The sequence below is a fragment of the Miniopterus natalensis genome, chromosome 1 (genome assembly GCF_054644295.1).
Source record: "Miniopterus natalensis isolate mMinNat1 chromosome 1, mMinNat1.hap1, whole genome shotgun sequence".
NCBI lineage: Eukaryota > Metazoa > Chordata > Mammalia > Chiroptera > Miniopteridae > Miniopterus > Miniopterus natalensis.
Genome location: NC_142081.1, coordinates 86,871,545 through 86,877,544, shown reverse-complemented (window position 1 = coordinate 86,877,544; position 6,000 = coordinate 86,871,545). Strand labels below are relative to the sequence as shown.

Below are 6,000 nucleotides of genomic sequence, written 5' to 3'. Positions count from 1 at the left end.
GAGCCCCCAACCCATATGGTTGGGGCTTTTTATAGCAGCCATCTTTAGATGGATGGTTGGGGTTCGGGAGTGAAGAAATAGATCCTTAGTTTGGTTTAGGCAGAGGACAAGCTGGCAAGACATTTGAGAGTTTAGGCAAGGGAGTATGCAAAGCTGGATAATCAAATCACAGGTTATAGTAGATAAGAAGTGAAACTTGGGGCATAGTTGATGGGTCAGGAAAAAAATACAGAGGAGTATGGGAAAAAACTGGATACCTAAACATATTTAAGATCAGGTATGGTTTATTCCTTTGTTCATTCAATAAATATTGAGCATTTTTGTTCCAGGTGCTGTTCTTGGTGATGTGGCTACCTAGATAAAAGCAGTGATTAAAACAAAGTCCTGAACTGGTAGATTTTGCTTCTAGTAGGAGGTAGACAACACATATGTAGATGTAGATCTAGAGATACATAGAGATATCTGTGTGTGCGTGCGCGCGCTATGAATAGGAAGAGGCTCTTAGAAGAGATTTCCTCTGAACAGAGACTGGAATGTAGTTAGGACACAGCAGTGAACATGGGTAAGGAAGCAGCATGGCAGAGCCTGGCCAGGAGCTTGCTTGAGGAGCAGCCAGGGTGCTGGGGAGCATCCGTGCAGAGGAGAGTGGTAATTAATGAAGGATGTGATATATTAGGGCCACCATAAAAATTTAAGATTTTATTCAAGTGCCATGGAAAGGCCATCAGAAGGTTTGAATCAGAGGAGTCTTACTTTTCTGATGGTTCACATTGGCTGTTTTGTGGAGAACTGATTGACAATGGGACTTAAGGAATCTAGAAAGCTAGAAGGGTAAGAGATTGTGGCTCGAAAGTAGCATATTGTAGTTTAAGATTTAAGCAGTTGAGTGCTTCTGGGTGAAGGATTTCATTGCTGTCCCTTTAAGCAGACACACCTACTCCACAATAGGCATTCTTTTCTGTGGATAAAGGCCTGGCCCCAGCCCTTGGCTTTCACCACACCCTTTCCTGTTTTTAACTCTGCTCCTCACCAGCTTCATTATTCATTCTCCCATTTGGTCCTCACCTTGTCTTTCAGATCTGATGGGCATTGTTTCTGCTTGGCCAAGACTTCCTCTAGATTTAGCTATTCAGTCCCTTTTCTCTGCAGTCTGAGTTCAGTCTTCAGAAAATTTACATGAAAGCCTAGTATGTAAGACAGGTGAAAGTGAGGGAATTAGAAGTCAGAGGTACAGTGCTCTGCCCATTTATAGCTATTCTCTGATCCCACAGAGCAACCCAGAACACCTCCAGAGAACCCCTTGCCTCCCAGTTCACAATGTGGAGAAGCCCTGCATTGAACTGTGATGCTGCCTTCTTGCAGCAAGCCTTCCCTGGGATCACCTCAGGTGATGCTCCTCTCTCTGCTCAGCCTGTGCCTTCTTAATCCTTAGTCACCTAGCTAGCCAAATGCATCATGCACACCCTCCAGTCACAAAGGAGTAGGCTGAGGGCATTCAGAACCATGAGGTAGGCACAGTGCCTCTTTCTGAGTGTTTGTTTTACTTGCTGGCTGTTATTTAACTTACTAAATTTTCATGGTTAAAATTAATGTAGTTCCAATTATAAGCCATGCATTCGTTCTGTTTGTCCTCAACAAATTCTTATTTTAACCCTAATTAAGAATGTTAAATGTGTTTTATAACAAAAAAACTGGATTTATTATAGCTGAGAATGTAACATTTGTGTAACCTCTTTAGGGAAAAAAGAACAAGAAATATGAAGTTTGTGTGGACCACTTAGGGCTTCAATCTTCTGGGGATTATTCAAACTTTTTGCTCTGCATTAGGAATACTTTGATAAACAAGGTTAGAACTACCTTTGCAACTTTTCAGATTTGTAATTCTCTATTTTTGTTTTTATGTTTAATGGAGTTGTTATAAATTTCTTCAGCACGGGGTAAGAATTGCCCAATATAGACTGAACCTTCAGGTTTTTCAGGTTAAAGGTAAATATGAGTATTATCTTCCTTTAGCCAAGGTTTCATTTTGACAAATATCATTAAAGTAAGCATGCCACATTATGAAAAGGACCTACAACAACCAAGTGTTGCCCTACTAAAGCCAATACTCAAAACAAGGTCACCCTGGACCACAAAATAAGTTTGGTACTTTAGATATTTTTAAAAAGTATATCACTTGCATTAAAATCTGTTATATTTCTTCTGAGTCGAGGGTAGATCTTTTAGCATTAGATAAAAAATTTCTTTGTTTCGACTCTTTGTTATTAAGAAATTGTTTTTGAGCTACAGATTTTGTACATCACTGCTAAATTGTAAGACTAATGAGGACAAGGATTTGGTCATGTTCATTGATGCATCCTGAGCTAAGAATAGTATACAGCCAGCCACATAACACTTAATAACTTTTTTGAGTGAATAAATAAATTATCTTTGATATAGCTGTGGAAATAGTACAGATAACATCAGGGTTGAATAAAGAAGACTTCCTGGGTGTTCTGTCACAATGTTGCTATGGCCTCTTTAAATTAATAAAAATAGGAGCACAACTATAAGCTTTCTTTTGAGTCTGCCAGTTGTCAAGTCTGTTTAATCATATGACATGCCTATTCTGTCTGTGAAATGGGGATAGCAACACAGAATCTGTTTATTGCAAATAGCTGCACTAAGATTAGATGAGAGACATAGAATGGGAGAAAATACATGCAAATCATTTATCTGATAAATTTATTAAAAAAAAAACTGTTGCAGGTAATAAAAAAGGACAAATCACCCAATTAAAAAATAGGCAAAGGATCTGAGTAGACATTTTTTCAAAGAAGACTTATAAATGGCTCATAAGCACATGAAATGATGCTCAGCATTAGTCATAGAGGTATGCAAATCAGAACCACAAAAGATAGTACTCACAGTTACCAGTTGGCTATAATCAAAGACAGATAATAACAAGTTGTTAAGGATGCTGATGGGAATGTAAAAGTGGGCAGCTGCTTTGAAAAACAATTTGGCAGTTCTTTAAAAGATTAAAAAATAAAGTTAACACATTTACCCAGCAGTTCCACTCTAGGTATATACCCTAAAGAAATGAAAACATACATACATACAAATACTTGTACATGAATGTTCATAACAGCATTATTCCTAATAGTTAAAAAGTAGAAGCAACTCAGATGTCATCAGTTGCTGAATGGATAAGCAAATGTGGTATATCCATACAATGGAATATCATTCAGCAATCAAAAGGAATGAAGTGCTGTATGACATATGCTACAACACGGATGAATCTCAAAACTTTATGCTCAGTGAAAGGAGCAAGACAAAAAATGCCATATATTATATGATTCCATTTATATGACATGTCCAGAATAGGCCAATACATAGGGACAGAAAGTAGATTAGTGGGCTTGGAGGGTTGGAGAGGGGTAATGGGGAGTGACTCCTAATGGGTAGGGAGTTTCTTTTTGGGATAATGAAAATGGTCTGAGATTGTGGTGGTTGTTGCAGAACTCTGTGAATATACTAAAACCAATGAATTGTACACTTTAAAAGGGTGAATTGTATGATGTGAATTATATTTCAATAAAGCTGTTAAAAAAGAATAAATGAGGTAATATGTGGGAATATACTTTGAGCTATTTGAGGAGATGCTATTATTATTGTAGTTTGACTGTAAGGCCTTTAAATAGTAGCAGGATGGGTTAGTTATTTTTCCTTGCTTGCAGGCCTGTGATTTTATGCCATGACTCAACTTCATAAGGCTATAACTAAGCACTATAAAATATTGAAAATGTTGGAACATAAAATGAAAACTACATGGTTTATTATTTTTATTTGATAGGATTTTCTGAATCAGTTAATTAGTGATAAGTAGAATGTGTCATTAAGGAATTAGATTTTAGAATCATAAAATTTTAGAACTAGAAGAAACTTTAGAAGTCATCTATTCTAGGCCCCCTCATTTTGTTTGTGAGAGAGCTGAGTAGTACAGAGGTTAAGATATCTTAGGTCACAAAGCTGAGTAAGTTCTAGAACTGAGACAATGTTCTTTCTGTTGACTACAATTGGTTTTGGTGCCTTAATGTATTAGCACTGATAATATTAATAGCAGCTCTTTAAATGTTCCTATGTTCTAGGCGTTTTGTTAGGTACTTTGTATATGTTATCTTGGTTAATCTATACAACAGTTTATGAAAATGATTTATTTTATCTGTGTATTAGTTTCCTATTGCAGCTATAACAAATTAACAAGAACTTCATGACTTAAAACAACAAATTTATTATTTTAGAGTTCTGGAAGTCAGAAGCCCAAAATGGGTCCTAGCAGGGCTGCATTCCTTTCTGGAGGTTTTAGGGGAGATCACTTTTCTTGTCTACTCCAGCTTCTATAGGCTGTCTACATTTCCTTGACTCATGGCCTCCTTCTATCTCAAAGGCAGGTTGAGTCTTTCTCACATGCCATTTCTCTGGTTTTGACTCTTCTGCCTCCCTCTTCTCCCTTAAAGGACCTTTGTGTACTTTAGGCCATCCTGGATAATCTAGGCTACTCCCCTTATTTTAAGGTCAATTAGTTAACAACCTTAATTCTACTTGTAGCCTTAACTCCCCTTTGCCAGGTAACATAAGGGCTTAGGAACTACATATCCTTATAGGTGAGGGCATTATTCTGCCTACCACAATCTGTCAGTTAGATTAAGTGATTTAGGTTCAGAGAGGTTAGGTGAATTGTCCAAGGCCATAACATTAGTAAATGAAAGAGCTGATATTTTAACCCTGTTATCTGTCATGATAACATGGTTTGTTTGTTTTTTCTACAGATGCCATTTGATCAAGTCATGAAAAATAAGTTGAATGGTGAGCAGTGTTCAAATAGTAAATAGCTCTTTCTGTGTTGTTGTTTATTGTGTGGTTATTTATTGATTGATTGATTTTTATTGTTCAAAATATAACAGATGTCCCGACACAAACAGCTCTTTCTTATTAAAGTAAAAATCACATTTACCTAATAATATCAAGAAATAGACTATTTTATTATGGAGCAATTAAAGGCATGGTGGAGAAGTATACTCATTAATATGGGAAAATGTTTATGACTTATCAAGACTTTCAATTAATTAACACCCTCCTCCCATTGCCATTTATTCATTAGTTTCTACCTGTCTTCAGTTCCTTTCTTAGCCAGCCTAGGTGCCCAGTTTAAGTTACTCTGCTGCAAATTCCCTCAATTCCTTTGTACCTCTTTGGTCTCTCCTATCTGGTAAAGCCTCACAACTAGAGCTCAGCTGTCTGCCTGTTGGTTTCTCTTTAAGATATACTCAACAGCCTCAAAATTACTCAACAGTCTTCCCCTGTGTCTCTATTATCTCACTTCCCAGAGCATATCTTCTTCTTTTTTTCAAACCCTACCATTGTTCTGAATGCAGTTGGCTATAGTTGAGCATTGCTTCCTTTCAGGAACACTCTTCCCTTGGCCTTTGGCACACCACCCTTTCCTGGTTTTCCTTTTCTCATTCTGGCTTACCCTTTTCAGTCTTATATGTTAGTTTTTCCACTTTTGTCTGGCTATTGAAAGAGGAATTCCTCAAGGTTTAGTCCTCTTTTTTTTCTTTTCTTCTCACTTTGTTTTTTGGGTTTTAAATATGATCTATTTGAGTAAGTCTCCCATACTTATGTCTCAAGCCCAGGGTTTCTCAACTTTTCTCAATTTTGGATTGGATAATTTGTTGTTGTTGGGGAGGGGATTTGTCCTCCGCATTGAAGGATGTTTAGCAGCATCTCTGGCCTCTACCCACTAGATGCCAGTAGAACACCTCTGTCCCAATGAAAAATATCTCCACAAGTTGCTGAATGTCTCCCTGGGGGTGGGGAATTACCCCCAGTTGAGAACCATTTATGTAGCCTAAAGCTGTCTTCTGAGGATCTAAGGATAATGCCTTTTTGGCAGCTCTACTTGAATGTCTCATAGCATCTCAAATTTAACATAACCAACATGGACTCTTGTTTTTT

General features: G+C 37.3%; 1 protein-coding gene across 1 annotated transcript in view; it reads left to right on the top strand.

The window, feature by feature from the left end:
* Positions 1 to 4,832: 4,832 nt before the first annotated feature.
* ZNF438 (zinc finger protein 438) overlaps positions 4,833 to 6,000 on the top strand; it is a 195,991-nt gene continuing 194,823 nt past the window's right edge. The window contains 1 exon segment of the mRNA XM_087815417.1: positions 4,833 to 4,848. The gene's annotated coding sequence lies outside the window, so the exon portion shown is untranslated.